General features: G+C 43.3%; 1 long non-coding RNA gene across 3 annotated transcripts in view; it reads right to left on the reverse strand.

Moving 5' to 3' along the window:
- LOC118150894 (uncharacterized) overlaps positions 1-19,806 on the reverse strand; it is a 43,444-nt gene that overhangs the window by 9,750 nt on the left and 13,888 nt on the right. Inside the window, exon 5 of one of the 3 annotated variants that reach the window (XR_013531929.1) lies at positions 6,166-6,266. This is a non-coding gene — a long non-coding RNA (uncharacterized LOC118150894). Of the gene's footprint in view, positions 1-690; positions 7,239-19,806 lie in introns of those variants that run through there. The other 2 variants (XR_008479032.2, XR_013531928.1) reach the window with 2 other exon arrangements.

Genomic DNA, 19,806 nt, shown 5'->3' on the forward strand with positions numbered 1-19,806 from the left:
CTTTTTTTTTGTAAAGGAAAGAATTATCAGATTTGGAGGGAAACACTGATATGAGAAGTAAACGAATAGGTGAAAATATAAGGTAACCTTAGTGGAAAGGGATTTTAAAATTTTTCTTTGAAACTCCCTGTTTCATATGCTATGTGAATCTGATTTATTTACATTCATTACATGTTAGCAGACAGACTTATGCTTTTACTCATGCTGTGCAGGATTTGGTGTACAAAGAAAAACATCTACCTATACTTATTTTGGTTATTGGTAAAATTAAATAAAGTCTTCTTTATCATGGCTTCTTGGGTTTGAAAATACTTGGTGGACACCCAGCTTCAATTTTGGGGAATATGTTATGGGGAAACTCATGAATCACAGCTCATTTTTTCAAAGCATGTGGAGATTCCAATCACATGAAAAAATAAACTTCCACTTAAAATAGCATAATTCCAATAGGTGCTTTTGAAACAATGGAATCAACTCAGAATCCAAATTCTCTAGCTCTCTGATCATCAGTTATAGAATTAAAATATTAAGGGAAATTGTTTAAATATTGAAAACCTTTTAACCGATGGCTATCACATAATCATACGGAATGAGTAACCGTCCCCAAATGCATGACAGAGTCATTTTAAAAATTAATGATGCAACTACAGTTGGAATCCACACACACAAACACACAATGACCCATGGCACGTTTTATTTATACCATGCAAATGTTAAGTTAATCATTGCTTCTAGCTAATGCATATCCCAGAGTTTCTAGAGCCACTTGTAGTTTTTGCAGAGTTACATGGAAATGTTGATTAAGTCCAAATGGAATCGCAGTTTAGGTGACTTAAACGCCAAATGGCTTCAATCACTTCCCGGAGTGAGACAAAGGGGAACTCATTGCAAATACATCCTACACAGGGCCTTCTGTTGACAATGTAGTGGTTACTTTGTTTCACGTGGTCACTTCCACACAGTAGCTTAGAAAAGTGATAAAATTTTACCAACAGATATGGAGTGGGGGCGGGGGGGTGGTGAGAGAGAGAGACAGAGAGAGAAGAAAGATAGATACATAGATAGAGATAGATAGATAGAGATAGATGAGATAGATAGAGATGACAAATAGGTGAAATACCTAATTAGAGAGGTAGAGATACATATAGATGGACAGAGGAATGAATGACAGACGATAGATGAGATGGATAATGGATAATTAACAGATAGATGAGATAAATACATGGATAGATAGATAAAATAGGTAGATAGAAGAAAGAAGAGAAAGATTACATGGATGGATAGATAGATGGTAGCTAGATACAGAGATAAGCAGATGGAATACATGGATGAATGGTTAGATAGATGGAATACATAGATGAAATCAATGGATGGATGGGTGGATAGGTAGGTAGCTCAGTGGGTTGGTAGCTAGCTGGATAGTGATATAGTTTGGCTGTGTGCTAACCCAAATCTCATCTTGAATTGTAAGTTCCACAATTCCCATGTGTTGTGGGAGGAACTTAGTGGGAGGTGATTGAATTATGGGAGCAGGTCTTTCCTGCACTGTTCTCATGATAGTCAATAATTCTCATGAGATCTGATGGCTTTAAAAAGGGGAGTTTTCCTGCACAAGCCCTCTCTCTGCCTGCTGCCATTCATGTAAGACATGAGATGTGGACTTGCTCCTCCTTCCCTTCTGTCATGATTATGAGGATTTCTCAGCCACACGGAACTGTAAGTCCAATAAGCCCCCTTTCCCATATAAATTACCCAGTCTCGGGTATGTCTTTATCAGCAACCTGAAAACAGACATACGGAGAGATGTATAGAGAGATGCATAGATAGATACATACATACATACACACGTAGATGACAGATAGATACATACATACACACATAGATGATACATATATACATACATACATAAAAACATAGAAATAGAAAGAATAAATGGTCTGGACAACAGGATAAATAACAGAAGTTATTGTCCCTAAATTCTCCATATGCCTCTGAAACAGTGCTAGCCAAAGCCCTTCTCAGATACAGGAGAGGGTCCCTCGATTTTCATTCCCTTATTCCTCACACTGAGACCTCCTCGTTCTCAGCAGTGAGGTGCTCTGTTTAGCACTAGGAGTCACAGCCCGAGCTCCCAATCCAAGAGACATCTGCAGGTTAGCACTCAATCTTAAAGAAAGAACGTGAAAGCTGTCAACACTGTGGATTGGGACGAGGCTGGAGAGCAGGTGACAGCCATCATTGCAAGTCTGCTGGCTGCATCGATGCTCTGTGTGACTTCAGTCCTACTCAAGGTGGCCCTGGCCTGTGGGTTCTGCACAGTCCTTTCTGGCTCACAAAAGCATACAAGGATGGAGACAGAGGATTAAAACTCCTGCTTGTCCAACCTGGACCCAACCTTTAAAACTTCTGCTTGCTTCTGTCCAACCTTGACCCAACCTTGAGAAAAGAACAGTTTGGTGATATCTGAGGTAGCACAAACAACATGACTTGCAAGCTAGTCAGACCTGCACTTTAATCTCAGCTTTAAAGCTCAGTGAACATGCGATCTTCAACATATCCTCCTGCCTCCCTGCACCTCTGAGATACCCTGTTACATGATGGGTACTGTTCTTCACAATGTCATCTGCATGTCAATCAGACTGCAGTGTACACATTCACATACAGGGAGGCTTTGTTTCACAATATTATCTGCATGTCAATCAGACTGCAGTGTACACATTCAAATACAGGGAGGCTTTGTTTCACAATGTCAACTGCATGCCAGTTAGACTGCAGTGTGAACATTCAAATACAGGAAGGCTTTGTTTCACAATGTCAACTGCATGCCAGTTAGACTGCAGTGTGAACATTCAAATACAGGAAGGCTTTGTTTCACACACATCACTTCGAGTGAGTCAAAACTGACCTGCCAGCACAGCTCAATTTGCACAAATAGCAATTTACTCAAACATTTAAGTGATTTTCTTAAAGAGGTGTTGACTTACTTTATAGCTTTCTTTTTTAGATGAAAATATTGAGAAGTTTTTTTTAATCTTGTATTCATTACACTTAGAGTTGTTATATCATACAATAGACATCAAGAGTGTATGGAGAGAATCAACAAAGAATTTGAAATTAATGGTGTTAATCCCTGATGTTGATTGCCAAATGATTTAAGACACTGATATTTTTTATCTTTCTTAAGACAGGGTCTGGCTCTGTCACCCAGGTTGGAGGGCAGTGGTGTAATCTTGGATCACTGCAAGCTCCACCTCCCAGGCTCAGCTGATCCTCCCACCTCAGCCTCCCAAGTACCTGAGACTCCAGGCACATGCAACCACCACAACGCACCAATATTTTTTGTAAGTTTTTTTTTTCAATAGAGATGAAGTTTTGCCATGTAGCCCAGGCTGGTCTTGAACTTATGGGCTCAAGCAATCTGTCTGCCTAAGCCTCCTAAAGTGCCAGGATTACAGGCGTGAGCCACCATGCCTGGTCAAGAATTTTTAATAGACATCAAAGTTTCCATCAAGCATGTAGGTGTTCATTATTATTAGTAGTAGTAGTAATAATTTATCTTTCATGATGAGATTTTGCTTTGTTTCCCAGGATGGAGTGTAGTGTTGTGATCATGACTCGTTGAAATCTCAACCTCCTAAGCTCCAGGAATCCTTCCACCTCAGCTTCCTGAGTAGCTGAGAGTACAGGTGCACTTCACCATGCCCAGCAAATTTTTCTATTTTATATAGAGATGGGGTCTCATCATCTTGCCAAGGCTTCAAGCAATATTTCTGCCATATTTTTATTATTATCATTTTGAGATGTAGGGTCATTCTGCCACCCAGACTGGAGTACAATGGCATGACCTTCGCTCACTTCCACCTATTCCTCCTGGGTTCAAGTGATTCTCGTGCCTCAGCTTCGCAGGTAGCTGCGACTACAGGCGCACACCACCCTCCTGGGTAATTTTTTCTATTTTTAGTAGAGACAGGGTTTTGTCATGTTGGCCAGGCTCATCTTGAACTCCTGACCTCAAATGATCGGCTAACCTCAGCCCCTTAAAGCGCTGGGATTACAGGCGTGAGACACCGTGCTCAACCACCATATTATTATTTTTAATATACCTTTATTTTTAGAGCAGTTTTAGGTTCACAGCAAAATTGAGTGGAAAGTACAGAGAGTATCCACATACTCCATGCCCCCAGACAGACACAGCCTCCACCAGTCAACATCTCCCACTAGAGTGGTGCATTTGCTACAATTCATGGGACTGACACATCATCATGACCCAAAGTTGACAGTTAAAGTTCACAGTTGGTGTTGTGCATTCTGAGAGTGTTGACAAATCCATGACATGCATCCCACACTATACTATCACACAGTATAGTTTAACGTTCTCTAAAATCCTTTGTGCTCCACCTATTTATATCGCTCCTCCACCAACCCATATCAACAACTGATCTTATTGTCTCCAAAGTTTTGTCCTTTCCAGAACATCATATAATTGAAAGCATGCAGCAGGTAGTTAACTTTAAAAAATAAAATTCTGAATTATTTCTTTTGAAAAGAAAACATTATTTTTTAGCCAGGATGATGTTTAAATAATTACTGTGTGTCAGACATTGTATATATCTTGCTTAATTAAGTTATTAACATTTTTGTGAATAAAGCGTTCACCACCTTATGTTACAGTACAGCTCAGAGGATCGAAATTGGGGCAGGTATGCATGTGAGCTTCCTTACTTTTGAGACCCCTGCTGTTGACTCTATATTTGTTTTGAAAACTCTGAGTCTGCTACTGACCATCAGAATACTTGGATCTTGACTTTGACCTTAGGTTTCATTTATTTCTATCCATGTGCCATTTGACAGGTTGAAGCCACCATCAAGTCGAGATTTCCTACACAAAAAATGTTCTTATGAGCAGGCTGGGCATGGCGGCTCACACCTGTAATCCCACCACTTTGAGAGGCTGAAATGGGCAGATCACTTGAGGTCAGGAGTTCAAGTTCAGCCTGGCCAACAAAGCGAAACATTGTTTCTACTAAAAATGCAAAAATTAGCCAGGCATGGTGGTGTGCGCCTGTAATCTCAGCTACTTGAGAAGCTGAGGCAAGAGAATACAGAGTGAGCCCCTGTCTCGATCGATCGATCAATAGATAGATAGATAGACAAACAAATGTTCTTATGAGTGATCATCTCTTTGAGGAATAAGGGAAAGGCCATTCCTATAAACAATTCATGTTTTATTATCACTGATATTCTGTTTTATTGCATGTTTGATGTGCAAGTGAGGAAGACCAAAAAAATTTTGAAGAAATGCTTCATATAGACAGAGTTAGTAGTAAGAGAAATCGGACACAAGAGGACCTAATTTAGTCAGTGAAATAGTCTACCTGCATTACCTGGATACACAAGAGTGTTGAGATACCACCAAGAAGCTCCGAGAAACTCTCTGAGTCTCTGTTCCCCTGGATTGTGTTGGATGCATGAATTCACACTGGAATTCCGGATACAGCATCCTCTTGATTGAAATGCTTTTCAGGCAGCATCTGTAGGGACCTTTCTCAGAGTCAATGACTGGTGACACCTCTTCCTAGCCTACACTTATATTCCAAATCTGTGTAACTTTCTTGCTACAAATACACAAAGATGGAAATGCAACATCTAACTGTAATTAAGGAGAGTGAGAGGTGCATACTTGCTGCTGTGATCAGTTGTGTTTCTATGAAAATGCTTAGGCATAATTTTACCAAATTAATATTACAGTAACCATGCACTTGAGTCAACTTCTACCAAGTTCATTTGGGTTTAAACGAAATATGGAGATGAGCTAGTTTTTACCCAGAAAGGCAGTGGGGAGCTACAGTAATATTTTCAGCTCTTATGGCTGGTCATGAAGTAAAGAGATTCTGAATTCTATGATCCCCTTTGAAAAATAAAGAGATTCTAATTTCTATGGGGAAAATGTAACTTCTATGGAGAAATTCAAGTTTTTTGGGCAAGAGTGAGGTACCAGAGACAGAAAAGGAGAATAAGTTCAGAGAGAAGACATTTATGCAGGAAGTACAACACACACACACACACACACACACATTCACACAAACACAACACGAGTAGGGTGGACACTTCAATAGAAGAAAGGGCTTGAATGAAAATATGCAGGCCTGGCATGGTAGCTCATACCTGTTATCCCAGAACTTTAAGAGGCTGAGGCAAGAAGATCGCTTGAGCCCAGGAGTTTGAGACCAGCCTGGAAAACATCTTGTAGATGTGAAACACCATCTCTACAAGAAAATGCAAAAAACTTAGCTGGGCATGGTGGCACACATCTGTAGTCTCAGATACTCGGGAGGCGGAAGTGGGAGGATAACCTGAGATTGGTAAGACAATGTGACAGTGAGCCTGGTGACAGAAGAAGACTCCCAAGAAAACAAAAAATAAATGGGAAAAATGCGGAAGAAAAATACGGGTATAGGATAGCAAAAAGGAGCATCCACTTAATCGAAATAGCCATAGTATGCCAAAAATTACAGATGGTGAAGACAGATTCAAAATAAAGCAAAGAACGTTGTTAGCTCGGAGGTGGTCCTTATACTATGCAGACAATCAAGGTAAATTGCTGTGTGATCACAGTGCAAATGTGGATGCAAAGACAAACAGAAAACAGTTACATCACATGCTTTGCAATTTCCTACTTCTGGCATCTAATGTTGTACAAGACGTTGGCCACCATTGCTCTCATAGGCAACAGGAGATTAAGGGTGGGTGGGAAGAATAAAAATGGGAATAAAAAACTACCCAAAGACATGAGGGTAGCCTCTGGGCATCGCTGAGAGTGAGGTTAGAAAACAACAGTGCTAAAATGCGTACATGATTACCATTTTGTATTCTCAACACAGACTGGGGTTTCAGTAGTAAAGACTGTTAACTAATGTGCTCTTAGATTCTGTCATTTCTGCTATCCAACATTTTACACAGGATATCCATGCAAGTCATTCTGTTAGTCTCCAAAGACTAGAAATAAAAGTTGTTTAAAAACTTTTCTAATTAGATTTTTTGTATTTTACTCTGGTATCAAAGTCATTTCTTTTCCAGCTCATAAAGCTCATCCTAAAAAAATGACATATCCAGTATGAATTGTAGGTTCCAAATGCTTTGAATCACATCATCGTGGTGGGTGTGGTTTTTCTATAATCACTTCCAAAAGAGAAACGTTTATTTTTGTTGGTTTCTTTAAGCCTCTTCTCATATAAATGCTGTAAAGACAGAAAAAAAATCTCAGCACAGTATGTTGATAAATCCCACGATAATTCTCTCCAATTTTATTAGTTAAGAATTCAAGTTTAGGCCGGGCCCGGTGGCTCACGCCTGTAATCCCAGCACTTTGAAAGGCCAAGACGGGTGGATCACGAGGTCAAGATATCGAGACCATCCTGGTCAACATGGTGAAACCCCGTCTCTACTAAAGATACAAAAAATTAGCTGGGCACAGTGGCACGTGCCTGTAATCCCAGCTACTCAGGAGGCGGAGGCAGGAGAATTGCCTGAACTAAGGAAACGGAGGTTGCGGTGAGCCGAGATCGCGCCATTGCACTCCATCTTGGGTAACAAGAGTGAAAATCCATCTCAAAAAAAAAAAAGAATTCAACTTTATTATGCAAACAAATCAGTATTGAGACACGCACGTCAGGTAGGCGACAAAATGTCTTAAAACTTTATTTCTGCAGAGTTTTCTTTCACGAAAGTGTGTAAAAGTCAATCATTCTTGGACATTTTCTTAACTTTATTAATAACTTTGAACACCACCTTTATGGACTTTTAGAGTTGTTAATCAGGATTTCCTGACAAACAGGTTATGCTGATTTAAATCAAGCCATCAATGGAAAACAAAAATGTGTAAAGGTTTAATATTTAAGTGTGTTGAAATAAACTGGTGTCACCCTAAATAACAGAGAAAGACTCTGTAAAAGAAAAGATATTTATTTGGGAATGTAGCATTGCAATGGAAATTCACATGCCATAGGAAAATGAGATGATGATACCACCTGTGGAGGTCTATTCTGCAAACCCTGACTCAGTGGTGGATGAATAAATACACTCAAACACACAGCACAGTGATCAAATGGGCTAGGGAAGTCATCAGGTGTTCCCAGAGGGCGATTGCAGCTATCCAACCCCTTGCTAGCTGTTTCTCCTCGCATTTGTTCAGTATAGATTTAGTAACAGAGGTTCTAAGTCAACATGCTTATGGATAATTAACATGGTTAAAATAGTGGTTTTACAAATGATAAAAGCTTTTGGTTCTAGGGCCCAAAGTAAAGGCCATTAATGGGTAATCTCTCTTCGGCCTCCCCAACAGGGAGATGAGTAAACAGTTAGTCACAAAGGAATGTTGGGTAAACAGACTTAACTGGGGAAGTTTCTGTTATTTCTAATTTTCACCCTATAACCTAATGCTCTAAGATAAGAACCGGGTGTCTTCAGCCTGTCCCATTATTTAATAAAAATCTTTCTGCCTTCCAAAAGGTTTGAGACAATTATCCTATAACTTCCCTAATTATTCCCTTAATATGTTGCCAACCACTCTGAGTGGCTCTTAACAGGAAACTATGTGAATATTTGGGGAGGTGGAGAAGAAAGACAAAGATTTTTTTGAGGGAAATATTACTTACTTGTTTTGAAATAATTATCTGTGGCTACAAATATTGATAAAAAGGCTGAGCCAGGCACATTGGCTCACACCTATAATGCTAGCACTTTGGGAGGCCAAGTCAGGAGGATTGTTTGAGCCCTGGAGTTCAAGATCAGCCTGGGCAACATAGTGAGACCCTGACTCTACAAGAGAGGAAGAACAAGAGGAAGAAAAAGAAGGAGGAGGAGGAGAAGAGAAAAGAAAAAAACAAAGAAAAGAAAGAAACAAAAAAAGGAAAGAGAATAAAAGAAAGAAAGAATGGAAGGAAGGAAGGAGACAAAGAAAGCAGAAAAATATAGAAAGGACAGAGAGAGGAAAAAACAAAGAAAAAGAAAGACAAGGGTGAAAAAGGAAGTATGTCTGTCTCAGAAGAGCAATAAAAAGTGTGTCCTGCACAGAACAGCAATGTAAAGTGTGTGCTGCACAGGATAGAAACAGGGAGTATGTCCTGCAAAGAAGAGACACAGGAAATAAGTCTTGCACAGGGGAGGAACTGGAAGTGTGTCCACCTTTTAGGAGAGTAACAAGAAATGTGGCCTGCACAGGGGAAGAACAGAAAGTGTGTGCTTCATAAGGGAAGAAAAATAAGTGTGTCCTGCTAAAAGGAGACACAGGAAGTATGTCTCACACAGGGTAGGAACAAAAAATGTGTCCTGCATAGAGGATAAATGGGAGATGTGTCCTGTACAGGGGAGACAAGAAGTGTGTTCTGCACAGAAAAGAAACAGGAAGTGCGTCCTGCACAGAGGGGAAATAGAAAGTGTGTGCTGCATAGGAGAGGCACACAAAGTGTGTAATTCACACAGCTGAAAGAAGAGGAGTGTCCTTCACAGAAGAAAAGCAGAAAGTGTGTCTTGCACGGGTGAGAAATAGGAAATATGTCTGTCTTGCACAGGGTAGGAACAGAAAATCTGTCTGTCTCAGGAGAGTGACAGGAAGTGTGTCTACCACAGGAGAAACACAGAAAGTGTGTCCTGCACAGACGAATAAAAGGAAGTACATCTGTCTTAGGAGAGACAAAGAATGTGTGTCATGCACAGGAGAGACCCAGGAAATGTGTCCTGCACTGAGGAAGAAAAAGAAGTACGTCTGTCTCAGGAGAGCAACAGAAAGTGTGTACTGCACAGGAGAAACACAGGAAGTGTGTCCTGCATAGAGGAAGAACAGGAAGTAGGTATGTCTCAGGAGAGCAACAGGAAGTCTCCAGTCTCAGGAGAGCAACAAGAAACACAGGAAGTATGTCTTGCACAGGAGAAACACAGGAAGTGTGCCCTGCACAGAGAAAGAACAGGAAGTATGTCTGTCTCAGGAGAGAATCAGGAAGTGTGTCCCACATAAGAGAATTAACATATGTGTGTCCTGCACAGAGGAAGAACAAAAAGTAGGTCTGTCTCAGGAGAGCAACAAGTGTGTCCTGTACAAGAGAATCACGGGAAGTGTGTCCGACACAGAGGAAGAACAGGAAGTAGGTCTGTGTGAGAAGAGCAGCAGGAAGTGTGTCCTGCACAGGAGAAACACAGAAAGTGTGTCCTGCACAGGAGAAACAAAGGAAGTGTGTCCTGCACAGCAGAAAAACAGAAAGTACGTCTGTCTCAGAAGATCAACAGCAAGTGTGTCCTGCACTAAAGAAACACAGGAAGTGTGTCCTGCACAGAGGTAGAACAGGAAGTACGTCTGTTTCAGGAGACAAACAGGAAGTGTGTTCTGCACAGGAGAAACAGAGGAAGTGTGTCCTGCACAGAGGAAGAACAGGAAGTAGGTCTGTCTCAAGAGAGTGACAGGAAGTGTGTCCTGAACATGGGAAACACAGGAAGTCTGTCCTGCACAGAGGAAGTACAGAAAGAAGGTCTGTCTCAGGAGAGGAACAGGAAGTGTTTCCTGCACAGGAGAAACACAGGAAATGTGTCCTATACAGAGGAAAGACAGAAAGTAGTTCTTTGTGAGGAGAGCAACAGGAAGTGTGTCCTGGAGAGAAGAAACACTGGAAGTGTGTCCTGCAAAGAGGAAGAACAGGAAGTATGTCTGTCTCATGAGAGCATCAGGAAGTGTGTCCTGCAAAGGAGAAACACATGAAGTGTGTCCTGCAGAGAGGAAGAACAGGAATTAGGTCTGTCTCAGGAGAGAAACAGGAAGTGTGTTCTGAACATGGGAAACACAGGAAGTCTGTCCTTCACAGAGGAACTATGGGAAGTAGGTCTGTCTCAGGAGAGCAATAGGAAGTGTGTCCTACACAGGAGAAACACTGGAAGTGTGTCCTGCACAGAGATAGAACAGGAAGTACATCTGTTTCAGGAGAGTGACAGAAAGTGTGTCCTGCACAGGAGAGTGACAGGAAGTGTGTCCTGCACAGAGGAGAAATGGAAAGCACATCTGTCTCATGAGAGCAGAAGGAAGTGTGTCCTGCACAGGAGAAACTCATGAAGTGTGTCTTCCACAGAGGAAGAACAGAAAGTAGGTCTATCTCAGGAGAGCAACAGAAAGTGTGTCCTGAACAGGAGAAACACAGGAAGTCTGTCCTGCACAGAGGAAGTAAAGGAAGTAGGTCTGTCCCAGGAGAGCAACAGGAAGTCTCCAGTCTCAGGAGAGCAACAAGAAACACAGAAAGTGTGTGTTACACAGGAGAAACACAGGAAGTGTGCCCTGCACAGAGGAGGAACAGAAAGTACCTCGGTCTCAGGAGAGCAACAGTAAGTGTGTCCTGCACAGAGAAAGAACAGAAAAATATGTGTCTCAGGAGTAAAACAGGAAGTGTGTTCCACATGGAAGAATCACCAGAATTGTGTCCTGCACAAAGGAAGAACAGGAAGTAGGTCTGTCTCAGGAGAGCAACAGAAAGTGTGTCCTGCACAGGAGGAACACAAGAAGTCTGTCCTGCACAGAGGAAGTACAGAAAGTAAGTCTGTCTCTGGAGAGCAGCAGGAAGTGTGTCCTGCACTGGAGAAACACAAGAAGTGTGTCCTGCACTGAAAAAGAAGAGGAAGTCTGTCTCAAGAGAGCAACAGAAAGTGTGTCCTACACGGGAGAAACACAGGAAGTCTGTCCTGCATAGAGGAAGAACAGGAAGTAGGTCTGTTTCAGGAGACCAACAGGAAGTGTGTCCTGCACAGGAGAAACACAGGAAGTGTGTCCTGCAAAGAGGAAGAACAGGAAGTATCTCTGTGTGAGGAGAGTAATAGGAAGTGTGTCCTGCACAACAGAAACACTGGAAATGTGTCCTGCCCAGAGGAAAAAAAGGAAGTACATCTGTCTCATCAGAGCAACAGGAAGTGTGTCCTGCACCGGAGAAACACAGAAAGTGTGTCTGGAACAGAGGAAGAATAGAAAGTAGGCCTGTGTCAGGAGAGCCACAGGAAGTGTGTCGTGCACAGGAGAAACACAAGAAGTACGTCTGTCTCAGGGTAACAAAAGGAAGTTTGTCCTGCACAGGAGAAACAGAGGAAGTGTGTCCTGCACAGAGGAAGAACAGGAATTACGTCTGTATCAGGAGGGTAACAGAAAGTGTGTCCTGCACAGGAGGTACCGAGTAACAGTGTCCTGTGCAGACGAAGGACAGAAAGTACATCTGTCTCAGGAGAGAAACAGGAAGTGTGTCCTACACTGAAGAAACACAGGATACGCTTCCTGCACAGAGGAAGAACTGGAAGTAGGTCTGTCTCAGGAGAGAAACAGAAAGTGTGTCCTGCACAGGAGAAACACAGGAAGTGTGTGCAGCACAGGAGAAACACAGAAAGTGTGTCCTGCACTGAGGAAGAACAGGAAGTACATCTATCTTAGGAGAGAGGAAGGATGTGTGTCATGCACAGGAGAAACACAGAAAATGTGTCCTACACAGAGGAAGAACAAAAAGCATGTCTGTCTCAGGAGAGCAACAGTAAGTATGTCCTGCATAGGAGAAACACAGAACGTGTGCCCTGCACAGAGGAAAAACAGAAAGTAGGGCTGTCTCAGGAGAGCAACAGGAAGTGTGTCCTCAACATGAAAAACACAGGAAGTCTGTCCTGCACAGAGGAAGTACAGGAAATAGGTCTGTCTTAGGAGAGCAACAGGAAGTGTGTCCTGCACAGGAAAAACACAGGAAGTGTGTCCTGCAGAGAGAAAAGACAGGAAGTAGTTCTGTGTGAGGAGAGCAACAGGAAGTGTGTCCTGCACAGGAAAAACACAGGAAGTGTGTCCTGCACAGACGAGGAACAGAAAGTACGTCTGTCTCATGAGAGCAACAGGAAGTGTGTCCTGAACAGGAGACACACAGGAAGTGTATCCTGCACAGTAGAAGAACAGAAAGTAGGTCTGTCTAAGGAGAGCACAGGAAGTGTGCCCTGCACAGCAGAATCTCAGGAATTGTGTCTTGCAAAAAGGAAAAACAGGAAGTAGGTCTGTGTGAGGAGAGAAACAGGAAGTGTGTCCTGCACAGGAGAAACAGAGGAAGTGTGTCCTGCACAGAGGAAGAACAGGAAGCAGGTCTGTCTCAGGAGAGCAACAGGAAGCGTGTCCTGCACAGGAGAAACATAGGAAGTGTGTCCTGCACATAAGAACAGAAAGTAGATTTGTCTCAGGAGAGCACAGGAAGTGTGTCCTGCACAGCAAAATCTCAGGAAGTGTGTCTTGCAAAGAGGAAAAACAGGAAGTAGGTCTGTGTGAGGAGAGCAACAGGAAGTGTGTCCTGCACAGGAGAAACAGAAGAAGTGTGTCCTGCACAGAGGAAGAACAGTAAGTATGTCTGTCTCAGGAGAGCAACAGGAAGCGTGTCCTGCACAGGAGAAACACAGGAAGTGTGTCTGGCACAGAGGAAGAACAGGAAGCATCTCTATATGAAAAGAATAATAGGAAGTGTGTCCTGCACAAGAGAAACAATGGAAATGTGTCCAGCAGAGGAAGAACAGGAAGTACGTCTGTCTCAGCAGAGCAAGAGGAAGTGTGTCCTGCACAAAAGAAACACTGGAAGTGTGTCCTGTCCAGAGGAAAAACAGGAAGTGTGTCTGTCTCATGAGAGCAACAGGAAGTGCGTGCTGCACAGGAAAAACACAGAAAGTGTATCCTGCACAGAAAAGGAACAGAAAGTAGGTCTGTCTCAGGAGAGCACAGGAAGTGTTCCCTGCACAGCAGAATCTCAGGAAGTGTGTCTTGCACAGAGGAAAAACAGGAAGTAGGTCTGTGTGAGGAGAGCAACAGAAAGTGTCTCCTGCACTAAAGAAACACAGGAAGTGTGTCCTGCACAGAGGAAGAACAGGAAGTATGTCTGTCTCAGGAGGGTAACAGGAAATGTGTCCTACACAGGAGAAACACAGGATGTGTGTCCTGCACAGACATAGAACAGAAAGTATGTCTTTCTCAGGAGAGCCAAAGGAAGTGTGTCATGCACAGGAGAAACAAAAAAAGTGTAACCTGCACAGAGGAAACACAGGAAGTAGGTATATCTCAGAGAAACAGAAAGTTTGTACTGCATAGGAGAAATGCAGGAAGTGTGTCCTGCCCAGAGGAAGAACAGAAAGTAGGCATGTGTCAGGAGAGCCACAGGATGTGTGTCCTGACAGGAGAAACATAGAAAGTGTATCCTGCACAGCAGATTAGAAAGTAGGTCTGTCTCAGGAGAACACAGGAAGTGTGCTCTGCACAGGAAGTAAAGAGAGTTACAGGAAGTGTGTCCTGCACAGGAGAAACACAGGAAGTGTGTCTTGCACAGAGGAATAACAGAAAGTACGTCTGACTCAGGAGAGCCAAAGGATGTGTGTCCTGCACAGGAGAAACACGGGAAGTGTGTCCTGCACAGAGGAAGAAGAAGTATGTCTGTCTCAGGAGGGCAACAGGAAGTGTGTCCTGCACTAAAGAAGCACAGGAAGTGTGTCTTGCACAGAGGTAGAACAGAAGTTATGTCCATCTCAGGATAGCAACAGGAAGTGTGTCCTGCACAGGAGAAACAGAGGAAGTGTGTCCTGCACAGGAGAAATACAGAAAGTGTGTCCTCCACAGAGGAAGAACAGGAAGTAGGCCTGTGTCAGGAGAACCATAGGAAGTGTGTCCTGTGCAGAAGAAACACAGAAAGTGTGTCCTGCACAGAGTAAGAACAGGAAGTACATCTGTCTCATAGAAACAGCAAGTGTGTCCTGCACAGGAGAAACACAGGAAGTGTTTTCTGCACATTGGAAGTACAGAAAGTAGGTCTCTCTCAGGAGAGAAACAGAAAGTGTGTCCTGCAAAGGAGAAACACAGGAAGTGTGTCTGGCACAGAGGAAGGACAGGAAGTAGTTCTGTGTGAGGAGAGCAACAGGAAGTGTGTCCTTCACAGAAGAAACACTGGAAGTGTGTCCTGCACAGAAGAAGAACAGAAAGTAGGTCTGTCTCAGGAGAAACACAGGAAGTGTGTCTTGCACAGAGGAAAAATAGGAAGTAGATCTGTGTGAGAAGAGCAACACAAAGTGTGGCCTGCACAGGAGAAACACAGGAAGTGTGTCCTGCATGGGAGAAACACAGGAAGTGTGTCTTGCACAGAGAAAGAACAGGAAGTAGGTCTGTCTCTGGAGAGCAACAGTAAGTGTGTCCTGCACTGGAGAAACAGAGAAAGTGTGTCCTGCACAGAGGAAGAACAGGAAGTACATCTGTCTCAGGAGAGCAACAGGAAGTGTGTCCTGCACAGGAGAAACACTGGAAGTTTGTCCTGCACAGAGGAAGAACAGGAAGTACATCTGTCTCAGGAGAGCAACAGGAAGTGTGTCCTCCACAGGAGAAACACAGAAAGTATGTCCTGTACGGAGGAAGAACAAGAAGTATGTATTGGCCTGGCGTGGAGCCTCACGCCTGTAATCTGAACACTTTGGGAGTCTAAATCAGTCAGATCATGAGTTTTGGAGTTTGAGACTAGTCTAACCGAATGGTGAAACACCATCTCTACTGAAATACAAAAATTAGTTTGGCATGGTGGTACAGGCCTGTAATCCCAGCTAATCAGGAGGCTGATGTAGGAGAATCTCTTGAATCAAGATAGTGGAGGTTCCAGTGAGCCATGATTGCACCACTGTACTCCAGCCTGAGTGACAGAGAAACCTAAAAACAACAACAACATAAAGAAGTGTGTCTGTCTCAGAACAGTTACAAGAAGTCTGTCCTGCATAGTACAGGAATAGAAAGTGTGTGCTTCACAGAGTATGAACAGAAAGTATGTCTTTCACAGGGGAGAAACAGAAAGTGTGCCCGGCAGAGGCAAAAAACAGGAAGTGTGTCATGCACAGGGGAGACACAGAAAGTGTCTTATTCACAGGGGAAGAACAGGAACTTTGTCTTTCTCAGGAGAGTAGCAAGAAGTGGTCTTGCACAGGACAGGAACAAGACGTGTGTAATGCACAGGAGAGACAAAAGAAGTGTGTCATGCACAAGGGAAGAACACAGAGCGTGTCTTTCTCAGAAGAGTAACAAGTAGCGTGTCTTGCACAGGACAGGAACAGAAAGTGTGTAGTGCAATGCAGAGACACAGGAAGTGTGCCCTGACAAGGGGAGACACAAGGAATATGTTCTTGTGTCACGGGAAAGATACCAGAACTGTGTCATGCATAAAGGAAAAGCAGGAAGTGTGTCCTTCTCAGAAGAGTGACAAGGAGTGTGTCTTGCACAGGACAGGAACAGAAAGCGTGTCCTGCAATGCAGAGACACAGGAAGTGTGTACTGCAAAGTGGAGACACAGAAAGTGTGTTCTTCACAGGGGAGATGAGGAAGTGTGTCCTCCACAGGGAAGAAAGAGGAAGTTTGTCTTGCATAGGACAGGAGTGTGTCATGCACAGGGGAAATACCAGAAATGTGTCATGCACAGGAGAAGAACAGGACGGTGTCTGTCTCAGGAGAGTAACAAGAAGTATGTCTTGCACATGATACAAACAGAAAGCGTGTGCTCTGTGGGATAAAAACAGGAAGTGTGTCCTGCAGCAGAGGCACGGGAAGTGTGCTCTTCACATGGGAGAAACAGGAAGTGTGTCTTTCACAGAGGAAAATCAGGAAATGTTTCACAAGAGAAACAGGAAGAGTGTCCTGCACAGAGAAATACAAGAAAATTCTGTCTGAGGAGAGTAACAGAAAGTTTGTCATGCACAGGAAAGATACAAAAAGTGTGTCCTTCACGGGAGAAACTAAAAAGGTGTCTGTTTCAGGAGAGTAATAGAAAGTGTGTCATGCACAGGGGAAGAACAGGAACTGTGACTGTCTCTCGAAGTAACAGGAAGTGTGTCATGCACAGGAGAAATACAAAAAATGTGACTGACACACAGGAAGAGCAGGTAGTGTGGTTGTCTCAGGAGAGTAACAGGAAGCGTCTCATGCCTAGGATGGAAACAAAAAGTGTGTGCTGGCCAGGGCAGAAACAGAAAACCTGTTTTGCAAAGGAGAGACATAGGATGTGTGTACTGCACAGGGGAGGAACAGAAAATGTGTCTGTCTCAGGAGTATAATAGGAAGTGTGTCATGCACAGGGTAAACACAGAAAGTGTGTCCTGGATAGGGGAAGAGCAGGAAGTGTCTCAGGAGACTAAGTGGGAAGAGCAGGAAGTGTCTCAGGAGACTAAGTGGAAGTGTGTCATGGACAGAATAGAAACAGAAAGTATGTATTGGATAGGGCAGAAACAGAAAATGTGTCTTGTGAAAAAGGGACACAGGGCATGTGTACTGCCCAGGGGAGGAACAGAAAGTGTGTGCTGCATAGGGGAGACATGGAAAGTGTGTCATTCACAGAGCTGAAAGAAAAAGCATGTCTATCACAGAAGAGAAACAGGAAGTGTATCTTGTATAGGGGAGGAACAGAAAGTTTTTCTGTCTCATGGGAGTAACAGAAAGTGTATCCAATGCAGGGGAGACACAGGAGGTGTATTTTACACAGAGGTGACACAGGAAATGTGTGTCAAGAGAGTGACAAGAACTATGTCCCACACAGGACAGAAACAGAAAGTGTGTGCTGCACAGGGTAGGAATATGAAGTGTGTCCTTCACAGGGGAGAAACATGAAGTGTGTCTTGCACTGGTAAGAAACAGGAAGTATGTCATGCACAGGGAAGAACAGAAAGTGTGTCTGTCTCATGAGAGTAACAAGAAGTATTTCCAGCACATGGGAGACACGGGAAGTGTGTCATATGCAGAGGAAGAACAGGAAATGTGTTTGTCTCAGGAGAGTAATGAGAAGTGTGTCCTGCACAGGACAGGAACAAAAAGTGTGTGCTGTGCAGAGAAGGAACATGAACTGTGTTCTTTACAGGAAAGAAACATTAAGTGTGTCTTGTACAGGCAAGAAACTGGAAGTATGTCATGCAGAGTGGAGACACAGGAAGTGTGTCATGCCCAGGGGAAGAACAGGAAGTTTGTCTGTCTCAGAAGAGTAACAAGAAGTGTGACTTGCACAGGACAGAAACAGAAAGTGTGTGCCAGGCAGGATAAGAACAGGAAGTGTGTCCTGCAAAAGGGAGATACCTAAAGTGTCCTGCACAGGGGAGATAAGGAAGTGTGTCTTTCACAAAGGAAGAGCAGGAGGTGTGTTTTTCACAGAATAAAAACAGGAAGTGTGTCCTACACGGGAAAACTGCAGGAAAAGTGTCTATCTGAGGAGAGTAATAGAAAGTTTGTCATGCACAGGGGAGATACAGGAAGTGTGTTCTGTACAGGAAAGTAACAGAAAGTGTGTCATGCATGGGGAAACACTGGAAGCGTTTCTTGCACAGGGGAAGAGCATGAAGTGTGGCTCTCTCAGGAATGTAACAGGAAGTGTGTCATGCCCAGGTTAGAAACAGAAAGTGTGTATTGGACAGGGCAGAAGATGTGTCCTGCAAAAGAGACATATAGGACATATTGTCCTATATGTATTGCACAGAGGAGAAACAGCAAGTGTGAGCTGCACAGGGGAGAAACAAGAAGTGTGTACTGGACAGGAAGGAAGAGAAAGTGTGTGTTGCATCAGGGAGAAACAGAAAATGGGTTATGCACAGGGGAGAAACAGAGCATGGGTTCTGCACAGAGGAGGAACAGAAGGTGTTTCTTGCACAGAGGATAAACAGAGGTGTCTTTCATAGGGGAGAAACATGAAGTGTGTCCTGCACAGGAAAGACAAAGAAAGTGTGTCTAAGAAGATTAACAGGAAGTGTGTCCTGCACAAGGCAGAAACGGGAATTGTGTCTCTCTCAGGAGAGTAACAGGAAATATGTCCTTCACAGGTAAGACACAGGAAATGTGTCCTGCAGGGGTGAAACAGGAAGTGTGTCTGTCTCAGGAGAGTAACAAGAAGTCTGAACTGCACAGGGAAAGAACAGAAAGTGTATGCTCCTCAAAGGAGGAACAGATAGTGTGTTCCACAAGGGGAGACACAGGAAGTGTGTCTTCCACAAGGAAGGAACAGAAAGTATGTCTCTCAGGAGAATAACAGGAAGTGTGCTGTGCACAGGAAAGACACCAGTAGTGTGTCCTGCAATAGGTAGACATAGGATGTGTGTCCTGTACAGGGGAGGTTCAGGAAGTGTGTCCTGCACAAAGGATAAACAGAAAGTGTTTATCCCCTTCACAGGGGAGAAATAGGAAGTGTGTCCTGCACAGGAGAGACACAAGAAGTGTTTCTAAGGAGAGTAACATGAAGTGTGTCCTGCACAGAGAAGAAACAGGAAGTGTGTCCTTCACAGAAGAGAAATAAAAATGAGTTCTGCACAGAGGAGGAACAGAAAGTGTATCCTTCACAGGGAGACAGAAGTGTGTTCTGTACAGGACGGGAATAAGAACTGTGTCTCTCTCAGGACAGTAACAGGAAGTGCGTTTTTTACAAAAAAGACACAAGAAGTGTAAGACACACTTCTTGTACAGGGGAAGAACAGGAAGTGTGCCTATCTCAGGAGAGTTACAAGAAGTCTGTCCTCACAGAGAAATATCAGAAAGCGTATGTCCCACGGGGGAGGAATAGGAAGTGTATCTTGCACAGGGAAGGAACAGGAAGTGTGTCTTACACAGAGTATAAACCAGGAAATTTCTCCTGCACAAGGAGAGTCACAAGAAGTGCGTCCTGCACTGACAAGAAACAGAAAATGTGTGTTGCATAGGGAAAAAAGAAGAAATGTAGTTTTTTTACAGAAGAGAAACAGAAAGTGTGTTCTGCACAGGGGAGGAACAGGAAGTGTATCTCTCTT

The sequence above is a fragment of the Callithrix jacchus genome, chromosome Y (assembly GCF_049354715.1).
Source record: "Callithrix jacchus isolate 240 chromosome Y, calJac240_pri, whole genome shotgun sequence".
NCBI lineage: Eukaryota > Metazoa > Chordata > Mammalia > Primates > Cebidae > Callithrix > Callithrix jacchus.